The following is a 14570-nucleotide window of genomic DNA, read 5'->3' on the forward strand; positions in this document are numbered from 1 at the left end:
AACCATTTGATCTCATGTCTTCTGACACTATAAACAATAACCAAAGGCATATATAAAAGCACTTATCAGCTTTAGATGAGGGCCAAAGATGCTAAGTGTGCAAGGCACAAGAAGATTATGCTTAGTTTTGACATTACTTTGCAAAGAAACAAAAAGAAAGGCCTGTTGTAGATGAAAGGAAAGCAAGACTTGGGTTGTCTAGTATATTTGAAATCTTGATTACCATTTACTCTCTCTGAACAGATACAATGACACTCACCTTCAACAAGACCAAAGGTCCCTCCCAAATTTGGAAGGCAATAGGAGTGTGGGAAGAATGTGGTGTCTAACTGGGACTTTGAGGGTCTGGAAAAATAGGCATCTCTGACATCTGCAACCCCAGCATAACAGAAACGCCTGCTAATAGGTGTGGGACCTCTGCCCTGGCCTGGCCTGGATCCTTCATTCTAGCAAAGCAATTAGAAGACTTGAGGCTAAGGGATTACCTTTGAGTGGAGTTTCTAATCAGGCCCTAAGCTTCTAATTAGGATTCTCTCAACTCTCAGAGGAAAGACACCTTCAGAAAATGTCCCCTACATTATCATTCTTAATACTTCTCCACCCAACCTTTATCCTATCCACAAGCCCCAACATGATTCAATCTCATTTGGGAGAAGAGGGAGATTCTTCTGTGTTCTGCTTTCTAAGAAATTGTCATCAATCTAAAATGACTTACCTTGGCCAATCTCATTTATGAAATACAAATGAAATAACTTGTCTATGGAAAATCCTAGCTGACTCATTTATTCAACTATTTTTTTAATTGGATGTGTATATAAAAGACATAGTGGTAGTATTGACATACCATATTAATTTAATTTATACTTGAACCATCAAGTTCTGAAAAAAAATCCTGTAAGGCAGCTGTTACCACTATCATATTCTAAAAATAAACAATGAGAAAAATAGAATGATAAAACACTAACTCATAGTAAAAAGAAGAGCTGGAAGGGTCAATAGCTACACAGCCTTTTAGAACACTAGCTGTTCTTCCAGAAGACTCAGTACCCGCATTGTTCCAGGAGGTCTGATGCCCTCTTCTAGCCTCCAACCCTCTTCTACTGCACACACATGGTCTACATACATACATGCAGGCAACTTACCATACTCATGAAAAAACTCTTTTTCAAAAAGGAATAACTGAGATTGGAACCACGGGACTTGGCTTTCAATGTCTATAACCACTGTGCTCTATGCTATACACTGCCTAGTATTACTTGGTTCAAATGAGTGAAATTTATTTAATATGGGAAACTTCAGTGATGTTCAAAATACGAAGGAAAAAAGTTAAATCACAATAATAATTCCATTATAAAAAGCATTTTCAACAGTCAAAGGGAAGAAAGCAAAAATAGACTTCTTTCAGCTCATTAACTTTGACAGTAGATTCCATGGGTTGAAATCCTCCCTCTACATTGTTAATTTAAATGAGTTTATCACTTCTCAATAGCTCCCCTATGTAGCAACTTCTTCTATTGTTTATTATAATATAAAACTCAGGGACAAATACAAGATAAGAACCTGAGACAATCACCACAGCCATGTCACACCTCCCACCATTCACCTCTGGGTTCCACAAAGGGCCTTTGCAACCTGCCAGCCCTGCCTCCCCTTCTCCGAGGGCCACTCTTTCTCAAGTCTGCGGAAACTCTATGATACATCTCAACCAGCTGCATGTAAACCCTGCCCCTTGAAATAATGCCTGAAATTCACAAAGATACCTCCACTATAGACTAGTGGCAATGGTCGAGAGAGTGCCTGAGCTGAACTACTCGGGTGATCAGATGGCTGAACACCCTAACTGTTGTGATAGAACTCTCATCCAGTGACTGGTGGAAGCAGATGCAAAGATCCACAGTCAAATCCCAGGTGGAGCTCCAGGAGTCAAATCATCGAGAGAGAGGAGGTATTATATGAGCAAGAAATATTGAGACCATGACTGGAAAAAGCACAGGGACAACTAGCCAAACTAGAGGAAACACATGAACTGTGAACCAATAGCTGAGGAGCCTCCATGGACAAGATCTGGCCCTCTAGATAAGTGAGACAGTGGATTAGCTTGAAGTATTTAGGAGGCCCCCAGGCAGTGAGACTGAGACCTGTCCTTGGTGCATGAGCTGGCTTTTTGGAATCTGGGGCCTATGCTGAGACACTTTGCTCTGCCTTGGTGGAGGGAAGAGGGGACTGGACCTGCTTCAACTGAATATACCAGGCTCTGCTGACTCCCCGGGGGAGACCTTGCCTTGGAGGAGGTAGGAATGGGGGAATGGATTGGGGGGGGGAGGCTGGGGGATGGGAGAAAGGAGGACAGGGGAATCCATGGCTGATGTGTAAAATTAAATTAATTATATAATAAAAATATTTATTAAAAAACTCATTAAAAAAAGAAATAATGCCTGAGTCTTATTGGACATTGGGCCACAGCATAGATTAGATTCCCATAACACCCCTAGGGTGAGTATAAGTTAAACATTTATGATACAAAACACTCAGAACTGAACTGTACTTATTCTGTAAAAATGTAGCTATTTTCAATCACTTTCTGTCCCAAGTTTGAGAAATCTATGAATATGGATCCTGTGAATATGAAGTGTTAGGTTTAGGGTATATCCTATAAATGTAACGTAAGCATATGTGGAGTAGGATCTAGACTCAGTCCTCTGAGAAATTCCAGGGATGTATGTGTGTGTATGTGTGTGTGTGTGTGTGTGTGTGTGTGTGTGTGTGTGTGTGTGTGTTGTGCACGTGAACGCACACTTGCACACGTGCATGTAAACACACACATATAAAATCATAACAGATCAGGAGCTGTAATATAAGTAACTTAAATATTCATTAATAGAGATTTATTTCTCATTCTTATATGGGATGAAGAACATTTATATTCCCCCAAATTTATCTCTCCATCTCCTATTTTGAAACATCTAACACCTTCCACCAATGATACAAACCTCCCTAAAGAAAAACCTCCTCTTCCCTTAGAATGGCTTCCTACAGGCCCACTTCCCAGCAATGACTTCTAAGGGTCTGTTCCATTGTGAACACCTGCGAAGATCTGATTTTATAATAAGTTGTCTCAGAGGAATTCCAACAGCTTCCTCTGTAGAAGTGTGACATAACTTCTCTACAACAATGACTCCAGATGAAAAGATACCTTGCCTAGCTGTTTTCTGCCTCATTTTCTCTGTTGCATATTTTCTTCATGGAGATTCCCTCATTGAGACAATTACCCCCAAGCCCTGTCCAAGATGATTTTTAAAAGAACTTAATCTAAGATGGAGTTCTTCCCTAAAACTAATACATTATAACAAGAGCAATAATGATTATGTAATATTCCAAGTGTTGGTGATAACCTAATCTTTCAAAACAAGATAGTATGTGAATGATAATTGTCTGAATTTGGGTTTTTATTGCTATGGTGAAACACCATGACCAAATTCAACTTGGGGAGTAAAACATTTATCTATCTATCTATCTATCTATCTATCTATCTATCTATCTATCTATTCATTCATTCATTCATTTCTTAATTATTCATGTGTGGGGCTTTTATTCTTGTTATATTTTTGAGGATGTAATAAAATTACACAATTTCTCTTCTCGCCTTCTTCCTTCAAAGTCCTCCCATATACCTATCCTTGCTCCCTTTCAAATTCACAGCCTCTCATTTTATTAATTATATGTACATGTATACATATATATGTATACCAAAATATAACCTGCTCAGTCTTTATAGTATCACTTGTATGTATGTTTTCATGGCTAACCATCTATTATTGGATACCCAATGGGTGTGTTCTTCTCTGGAGAAGAATATTTCTCCATGCTGTCACCATTCCTCAGTTATCTGTCATACTTTGTACAGGGTTGAGGCTTCATAGACTTTTCTCCACCCACTTTGGCATGTCTGTTGGTTTCATCCTTGTTCAATTCACATTTAAGAAGTCATGATGGTAAGACTTTATGGATGTAGCATCTGACTTTACTAGTAGGCATAATCTCACAGCAAACTCTTCGGTCTTAAAGCTCTCATGATGCTTCTGTCCCCTCTTCCAAAATGCTCACTGAGCCTTAGGTTCAGGAGTATTTGGTAGAAGTATTCATTGGGACTGGGCTGCACAATTCTACATTTTTATTGGTATTAGTTAAATAGTTAAATCATTGTTAGGGATTATGCAGGTCTAGTAAATTGGTGGTTGTAGGTTTTCTTCTAAGATCCATGGCTTCACTAGCACTGAGTAGTTGGCTAGGTTTCCATAATGAGAAATGGTTTCCATCTTGTTTGTCAGATCTTAAGTCCAATTAGAGAACTGTTAGTTAACATCAAATCACAACCATACTCTTAGGGTTATTTTGTCATGCTGGACAGCATTATGTTTTATAAGTGTTATAGCTTGGTATGACTTATGAATGTTTCCTTCCTTTGCAATCTTGCATGGCATCTCCTCGTAACATGTAGCTAGTCCTCTGGGAGGAGACATTTATGTTGATTCCAGCTCATGGATCTCTGAGCCCTGTTTCTGAGGTACATAGTGTCTTCAGCAATAAAGACTTATCTTACATCTCTGTGGGTCAACCAAGGACAACAATAATAGGCTGTATGTTTGGGGAGTATTTTGCTCTTGGAGGGAGCAATGTCATACAGATGAGAAAAGCTCATTTAAAATAAATATATGTTCTTATATACAGAATTACATATATTAAGGTGTTTTTAATAAATAATTTATAGTATGGTGTCTTATGGTCTTTTCAGGTATTTAAAGTCCTGATTTCTTTTTCCCTCCCCCACCCTGAAGAGCACCCTTTTTCCATTTCCCTGGTCATATCACTTGTACCCTGCTATTCCTTTTATACTTATCCAATTTTCTTCCTTATTTACTTCCCTCCCCACTTTAGAGAGCCCCCCTTTCCTATTCCCATGTGAGATGACTGGTATCCTACTATTCTCCTCTATATTGCTTACCAAATCTCCTTCCTTGGAAATGGTACTCATCTCCTCTCCTGCTTCCTGCAGTTATTTTGGAATATGTACTTGGATTTGAAGATTTGGAATTAGAAGCCTCCAATGAGAAAGAATATGTGACATTTGTCCTCTGTCTTTGTATCACCATACTCAGTATGATCTTCCCTAGGTCTAATGAAAGCTTTTAAGTGCCAGCCTCAAAGACTTTCCCCCAGAGTTCAAAGAAGACTCTGTAACCAGTTAAGGATCAAATCTGAGGGGTAAGGAATGAATCTCCTCACACTCTGCTCTATTAGTTCATCTCTTTATTGTTCTAAGTAAGCTTCTCTAAAACTACAGCTTCTTTTCAGCTCTATCCATACATTTCTTTTTTTTTCTTTCTTCATTAAATCCAATGACTTGACCCAGCTGACTCTCTTAATAGAAAATTATGATTTCATGATACTGTAACTTAAAGTTATGGGGAAAGGAATTTTTTAAGGTATAACTTTATTTTTGGAAAAGTTCTCTTTGTAACATTCTAATACAGAATGGTATGTGTCACACTACCTTTAGGCTAAGATCAAGTGTAGTATCTGTTCTTATCAGTTTAATATCTGATATGTCCTCTACTCATACATTTCTAACAGGATACTTCTTGTGATCCTAAGAAAATATTCAAAACCCTCAAGGTCATAGCACAATCCTAAAATACACAGTAAGGAGCAGAGCCATTACCATGGTAACAGAAGGTTCCAAGGTCTCAGGACCAGAGGGAGGGGGTGCAATGCCCAGTGCAACAAACTCTGAGACACAGCTTTTATCAGCAGACTTGGCAAGTAAAAAAATTGGCAGGCATTTCTTAGGTGTCTTGGTAAGACACCTGTGACTCTGACCTTGTGTATAACTGTAAAGTTTTAAATTTATGATCTCCTTACAAAGGCCTTTAGTCTAGTTTGAACTTTCTCTGAGGTAAAAATGAGCTAAATAGATGCAGTTTGTATTAGACTGAGGACAGATTATCATTTTCTGTTGTTAGTATGAGCAAAAGGAGCAAAGCAGGCTTTAAGTGTCTACAGTTCTGTGGAACAATGGATCTGGCAATGAAACATATCCTAGTATATTTTCTATATATAAAAATTATACATCTAAATGAAAAGTTATTTCCTGACCATCCACAGATATATGTGCCCATAAAATTGAGATGTCATTGTGAGATTACATATATACATTTTATGAAAATGCATGGTAATGGGGAGATTTCATAGCTATTAATGCACAAGAAGTTTACAACAAGAAACAGTCAATTCATCTAAAAGGCAATAACTCCAACATACCTTGTATGGTGGTTTAGTCCTCCACTAGAACCCTTGGTTCTAATAGGTTGGCATTTGTCAATGATGGCTGAGTCCCTACTGCATAATTCTGAAGTCTGAAATATCTTGTACTAACAGCACCTGACATAGGTCCATCAATTTAGCTGCAAAGTTAATGTTTTCATTTTTCTTTACACGTGAATGGTATTCCATAGTGTATATGTACCACATTTTCATTATCCATTCATAGGTTGAAGTATATTCAGGTTGTTTCCATTTTCTAGCTATTGTGAAAACAAAAGAAATGAACAAAGTGAGAAAGTATCTATAGAGTAGGATATCCTGTTCTTTGGGTATATGCCAAGGAGTTATATAGCTGAGTCATATGGAAGATCTATTTTTAACTTTTGAAAATTCTTTGCAATGATTTCCATAGTGGGCTCCACCAGATTATAATCCTACCAACAGTGAATTTGGGTTCCCTTTCCCCTTCCAAGTACTTATTGTTAGTTGTTCTATTGATCTATGCTATTCTGACTGAGGTTAGATGAAATATCCAAGTTGTTTTGATTTGTGCTTCCTTAATTGTTACAGATGATGAACGTTTTTTTAAATATTTCTTAGCCACTTTTTTTCTTTTGAAAACTCTCCATTTGTGTCTCAGGCCTGTTTTTTGAATGGGCCAATTATTATGACTCTTTGTTTTGAGTCTTTTTTTTTTTTAGTTCTATGGAGTATTCTGGTTATTAATACTCCATCAGATATAGAACTGGTAAAGATTGTCTTGCATTCTGGGTTTTTTTCTTTAGCCCTCTGATTGTTTCTTTAAAATCTCTTAGTTTTATCAAATCCTACTTGTCAATTGACCTTACTTCTTTAGATGAAGTCCTATTCAGAAAACTCTTTCCCACACTATGTCAGGTATAGCCTATGTTTTCTTCTAGAAATTTCAGGATTTCATGTTTTATGTTTACTTTTGGAAGTATCTTTGGTGAAAGGCAATATACACAGATCTATGTTTTTCAACATGTGGGTAACCAGTTTTCCAAGAACCGATTGCTGAAAATGCTTTCTTTCCTCTAGCATTAAATCTTCATCCATCTATTTACTAGAGATTTGTTTACTGTCAATTTTAAGTTTTATTGCATTGTGTTCAGATAGGATACAAGGAACAATTTCAATCTTTTTGGATTTGTGTGTGTCCCAGGATATAGTCTATTTTAGAAAAACTTTAGTGTATTGGTGAATATAATGTGTATTATTTGGTATTTGGGTAGAACATTATACATGTATATCTGATAAGTCAATTTAATGTTAGCGTCAATTAGTTCTGATATTCCTATTTACTTTGTCCAGAATACCTGTCTCTTGAAAAAAGGGGTATTGAAATTGCCTATTATTAATGAATTGATATTATTTTGTGTCTTTAAGTCCAGTAGTACCAACTGAGCCACCCAGAGTTCAGTACACATATGTTTAGGATGGTAATGTCCACTTGGACAACTATTCCCTTGATTAGAGTGAGGTGACCCCTTTTATCTCTTCTCAGTTTTTATTTCAAGTCTATTTTGTTACACATTAAGATAGTGATGCCTACTTGCTTCCTGGTTCCATTTTATTGGAGTACTTTTGACCATCCTTTACTCTCAGGCAATACCTATCTTTAAAACTAAGATGTCTTTCTTATTTTGAGTAAAAGAGATAGATTTTGTTTCTTGATCTATTTAGTCAGTTTTTGTCCACTGATTGGAGAAGTGAGACCAGCCTTGTCTTAGTTTCAGGCCCTGAGTCAGGGAAGGGGTACCAGTGTAAGGAAAACTTCTGCCCACCATGTGGATTAAACTCTAGTGGTCCTGGATAGCTCAGGTCATCTTCACTTATACTTAAACAGAGTTTTTACTTGAACAGGGTTAAATGAACAGCTTTATTATTGGCTTCTATTTTTTACTTTAAGAAATACATCACAATTTAAGGAATATATTGTGATCATTAGAATGCTCCCATTGTTCTCCTTTATGCTTCACCAAATACACTTTCCCACCCTCTGCATAACCTTGTTCTAGACACAGAGTTTGGCACTTTTGCAACCTTAATTAAATATTGAGCCAGACATATTCTGCTTTCATAGCACTGTCGTCAGCTGGCAGCTACTTGGGGTTACAAAGCTAAAAAGTAGTAGACACAGGCACAATGCTTTAAAGATAGCAATATTCAAGCCCAGACCATTCTTTTATGTCTGTAAGATATATTTGTATACAGTTCCCTTTCCTAGAAGAGGGTCCTATGTCTCAATCTCTCTGTAAAAGGCAGAGTTTGGTAAAGCACTCTTTTCCCATTTTACTATACCATACTTTTTCCACAGGTATAAGCTCCTATGTGGGCTGCATTGGTTGTGTTCTTACACTGCCGTCCAGGCATCTGGGTTTGGGGTAATTATAGGTCTAAGTTCATTTTTCTGAGTTTGTCTTTGTTGGATATGTGTTTGTCCTTTTTATTAACTAAATAATCCATTAAATAAGAAAATTCACTCTCCTTCCCCCAGAATTCCACAGGTAGGTGTGGAGCTTTTGACGATTTGAATGAGAATGGCCCCTATATATTCATATATTTAAATGTTTAATTCCCCACTTGATGGACTGTTTAAGAAAAATTAGGAGATATGACCTTGTTAAGGAGGCATTTTACTAGGAGCAGGCTTTGGGGTTTCAAAGTCCCATGCCAGGCCTAGCTTCTTTCTTTTCTGTCTTCTGCTTGTGGATCAGCTGTAAGTTCTTAACTACTACTCTAGAGTCATGCCTGCTGATCTGTCACCATGTTCTCTGCCACGATACTCTTGGACTCACCATTGGAAACTGTAAGCAAGCCCCAATTAAATGATATGTTTTATTCTACTTTAGTCATGGTATCTCTCCACACAATGGATAAGTAACTACAGCAGGGCTCATGAACCCCTTTCCACTCCATACCAGACTGTTGACTGGCTTAATCTTGTGCAGGAAATATTCAGGCAATTATAGCTGCCAAGAGTTCATGAGTGCAGTGGCCCTGTCATACCCAGAAATCTCTATTTTAATACAGTCCTCCATAACCTTTGCTTATTATACTCTACATGTTCCTTTTTACACAGTGGATCCTAAACTTTGGGGAAAGGTGTGAAATAATCTTCCATTTGTGGCTGAGCACTCCACTGACACTTATCTCCTCATTTTCACCAGACATGAGTGTCTGCATTTGACAACCACTGTCCACTTCACAAAGAAACTCAGAAACTCCAATTTCAGTGCTCTAACAAAGAGATTATAAATCTCTGAGATGAAAATGAGATGAGAACTTCAATAGAGTAAGATTAGCATAGAAACCCTGAAAATGGTCTTAAAGAAACATGAGCTTATAAGCCACTAGGTGCTGATGTAAATGAAATGTGTTCAGACCACATCCCAGATTTATGCCTTCAGGGTCAATAACCACAATTTATTGTGGAATTCTGAGAAGACAATGAAAGTGAGCTTTATGGTCTAAAACTCACATCAGGACTAAGGAAGGCTATAGTATTAATTTAAAAACTTCTCAAAAAGTCCCCAGATCACGGTTACAGTTCTATCAGTAAGTTCAGATAGAATATGATGGTCAGTGACCCAAAACAAGTTCAATCCATGTAGGAGCTGAATTGACTTTGGAGAGTGAACAGCTTAGGTGTAGCCATGCAATCCCAAAATGTTTTCTTTCATCCCCTAAGATACATAGAGAAGATGAGATAATGAATCTTGCCTCTTTTGAAATGTGTTCTCTATGCAGGGCTCCCAGGAGTCTGGGACTGTCCCTAGAGTGGAATCATATCCAGGGAAATCTTTTCCACTGCACTACTCCCACAGAACCATCTCCCAATGCACTTCATATACCAGCTTCATTGTAACATAAGAAAAGAATACGTGACATCTGTGCAGTGTAGCTGCTTTCTATAAAATGCTTAAACCAAAATATGTTAGTTTAAATGTAAATTCAATGAATTCAGATGAATTATGCCACCAGTCACTTATGACATTATTACCTCATGTCTGGAAATCCTGTGAAGATACCAGTTCCAAAGTAAGATTTACACAAACTAGCGAAGGTAATTGTACAGAAAATCTGGCCTTTGCTGTTGGAATTTGTCATCACACAATGCCATGTCTATCCAGAAAGTTCAAGTCTTATTTGGGATACATAGGTAAGACTGTTTCACTTTTGGTAAAACATCCAGCTTTGTTTGATTTTTGGGTGGGGCGCTTATTTGTCACTGGGTAACCTTTAGGAAATATTCTTCCATAGGAATGAAAACTTATACTAGACTATAGAGCCTACCTGAAAGATTCCCCTGTAAGATTCCCATGTAAATTACCACACTAACTATATTTATACTGGAATTGCAACTACCCATGTACAATATAGTTCTTTATAATAAACTGATCTGGCTTAAACTCCAGATTTTTTAGTAACTGATAATATGACCTTGGACACGTTACTTAACTAGTCAGAGTCCTAGTCTCCTCCATATCAAAATAACAACTCTTCAGTAGAATCATATGGATTGTATAAGACAATGTGTGCAGAATGTGTCACATCATGAAAGCAGGTGTTCAATAAACAACTAACAACTCTGGGGGAAAAAACATGGTCTACTATAGTGTTTAACTCCACTCAGGGGACCAGGAAGTCTCTAAATATCTTTTCTTTTTACCTGTGATATCTAAGGCTTGGCTTCTTTAAAATAAGGGGAAATGTTACATGCTTAATTTTGTTGTGAAGTTGAAATAATACTTTTGCAGTGTTTAGAATCTTCTTGTTTCAAAGCAAGATTTTAGTACATACTTAATTATATATTGAGACATCAATTCCAGTAAGGTGAAGAACATTAACATTTTTGAACTCTTTCATCATCCTCAAAGAAACTCAACCTTCAGAATAAAAAGAAAGAAATTGAGATAGGGTTGTAAGTCAAAATAAATACAAGAAATGGGATACAAGAACCCTAAAAAGTTCTTGGATAAGAGCCTTGGATAGGATAAGAATATTTCCCTATCTCCCCAGAGATAGCATAGTTTTCTGTGGTGCCTATTACAGATATATTAAGCCCAAAAATGTCCTATCCTAAAATACTCATTAGCCATAAAACTTTCTTTATCCTTTATAGTTGTCCTAGGTTTAGAAAGAAGTTGCCTCCCACTACTCTGGGCTCATTCTGGGGTGGTAGTATGTAACAATTCTTCCAGTATAACATTACATGAAACTAGCTTTCATCAGTCTGGTCTGAAATGCTTTTTTTCTGTAAAACACCTTAGGAATTGTGTTATGAAATAAGCAAGCTTTACTGTGTTATGTAAAAATCCTATTTTTTACCATTACTGTGTTCTCAATTGATTTTTTTCAAAAACTTGAAGTTCTTATTAAACAACTTTAATAAAAAGAAAGCATGTGCTACAGAAAGGTCTAAAAATCAACTTTGATAATTTCCTGCCACAGAAGTTATTTGCTTAATGATCTTAGAGAAATATTTTAATATTTAGAGATTCAGGCTTTAATCTGGAGGAAGGGACATTCCATTTTCCTAAAATGGCAAGATGGTTTTGGAGGATTTGCAGTTAGAAAGTTCTGGGTTCAAATGCAGCACAATAGGCAAGCTGTTTAACATCTCTAGGATTTATCCACAGAACAGTCATATCTAATTTCACCATGTGTGTGGGGGGGACAAGAGGTAGACCTGGTGTGAGGAGGGGGAACAGTCCCAGTGTGGCTGCATTGACACCCAATCTACTGTCACCAAGTCACTATCCAGGAACTTTGAGTACCTGTCTATCCATCACAAGGACACAAGACAATTGTAGACTCTGACAATTTAATAATAGACTTTGAAAAAGATGTTGAAACTTGCCTTTTGTCTGTTTTGTAAGTGAAAAACATCTAATTAATTGCAGGGATTTTTTTTTTTAAATCATAAAGATACTACAGGTATACACAGAGAATGAAACAAATCCATAGCAAGGAGATAGAATTTACATCAACTCACTTAGACCTATGCTGGATAATCTTAGATACATAGAGGTTTAATTTCCTCTTAGTGAAAATTGGTAACTGCTTAAAACAATAACGTGCAAAGAAAACATCGTCAGCAATATGGATAAGTCAAATATTCCATAAGCATAGCAAGGAAGAATGTAATAAAATCACAAGTAACTAACCAGGTTTTCCTGAACTGCACATAAAATTCACAAAATACATTAACACAGAAAATTAAATGGAGGGGAATTACATCATAAAGTTGGATATATAACTTTAAGGACACAACTAACATTTTAAATGTATGTGTTTCTAAGAAAATGCAAAAAGAATATTCATGGAGGAATGTATCTCTTGAATAAAGTAGAGTGGATATCCATCAGGAGCCAGGCTATTGGGCAAAGCAGAGAAAATATTCAGTAATATAAAGACAAGCCTTGCCTTGATCAAGTATGACTATTATTAGGAAGGAGACAGACATTTAAATTTGGATGCAAGGTCCAACAACATCATGTTTAAATAGCTATAAATCACTGTAGACAATGCCTGTGTGCTTTCTAAATTCAGTAATTATTAGCTGACAAGTGTGTATGTTTGAATAGTGTAAATATTGAGAAAATCTTTTCAAGAGCCTCAGCCAGAATTCCTCAACATAGAAGTAATGGCTTGTGAGAAAAAAAATCCTTTTATTGATAGAAAAATCTATGTCTACTGCTTTCACGATGAAGAAATGGAAAGTGAAATGCAATAAGGGAAAGTAGACTTCTAAGGTTTACTCAGTGAGTTGATACCTAAGCAATACCAAGAGGATCTTACAAAACAAAACAAAACAAAACAAAAACAAACAAACAAAAAAACTGGCTCATCCCTGGCCCCTGCTGCAAGAGAGGTGGAGGGAATAACCTGGAAATCCATGTCATATGTGGTATGACAGGATTGCCTTCCCTATAGAAACTGCTGGTTGGAGCTCAAAGAGGCTCTAGACTCAAGAACAGCTTCCACCAAGCCTTCATTAAAACTCTGCACCATTTGTTGTTCCATTATTAAAATTAATAAGACCATCAAGATTTTACAAAAGTACAGATTTTGTGAGGCTTCATTTCAAGTTCAGGTCCTATTGGAATTCATTCTGGCAGTAAAACAGGGAAATTAATGGTGACCCTTTCAAAGCCACAAGACCTACTGCTAGTCTCAGATCTACAGACTACTATTTCTTTGATGTTTGAAAAGCCATTAAGTTATCTGGGTGTCATTTTTCTCGTCAGCAAAATAATAACAATATTAAATCATGTCACAAGGCATGGAAGCAAGCACAGATGTTCACAGTTATTAAAATGTATGAAATAAAGGTATTATGATGAATTATCAGGTTTTAATTGTGTGGGTTATATTTTCATAGTGGAAGTCTCATGTCACAGAAATAAAATTCCTGGTTATGCTTGTGGACAGGAATTTCTTCATGATCTAATTTGGAAAATTATAGATTTGGTTATACATCCAGGAACCCCAAGTTAGGAATTTCCAACCTGAAGTAGTTGGTGTAGAATGAGGAAGCTGATCAAATGGTCCAAATGGCACAGCAGAGGGTAATAAAAGCAGAGATTTGGCTGGAGATTGCAGCTCCTTCATAAGTAAGGGCAAAAATAGTTTAACACAACTGGTTTTATTTTCTCATCCAAATCTAAGGCTATACACCTGTCCAGTAAAATTATTGTCAAGGATCCATAAAATATTGCAAGTAGAAGGTGAATGATAGCAATGTCTTCAAGAAATAAAATATAAGTGTTTTGATTTTCTTTAAAAAGCTCCCAGTGGCCAATTGAATATGAGGTACTTTCATGACAATCGTGGATAGAGTAGAAAAATGGTCAACAAAGAGCAGATTGTGTGATGATGCAAGTCAGATCTGGGCCATATGGCAAGAAGGAATTTTAGGAATACAAAATTGCTGTGACTCAACATACAGAAAATGAAGTATAATCTCTTTGAGCACTCAGTGCAGAACAAGAAAAGAACATTACATTTTACTAGATGTTTGAAAGCTTCTTCTGGAAGCAACAGAAGTTTAGTGACAAATCCTCCTCTATACCTCCAATTACATAATTTTGTCTTTGGCATAAGGCATATATGCAATCATATGAAAGAAACAGCACTTACAATATTCAAAACCAAGTCCATAGTCAAAGTATAAAAGATTTACCTACACTAGTGAATACTGCTACATAAATGGAGTAAAATAA

The 14570-nt window shown here is 36.7% G+C and overlaps 1 pseudogene; it reads left to right on the plus strand.

The window, feature by feature from the left end:
- The first annotated feature begins 5535 nt into the window (after positions 1 to 5535).
- Positions 5536 to 5671, plus strand: LOC118576981 (annotated as a pseudogene).
- Positions 5672 to 14570: the final 8899 nt, after the last annotated feature.

Source organism: Onychomys torridus, chromosome 1, assembly GCF_903995425.1.
Source record: "Onychomys torridus chromosome 1, mOncTor1.1, whole genome shotgun sequence".
Taxonomy (NCBI): domain Eukaryota; kingdom Metazoa; phylum Chordata; class Mammalia; order Rodentia; family Cricetidae; genus Onychomys; species Onychomys torridus.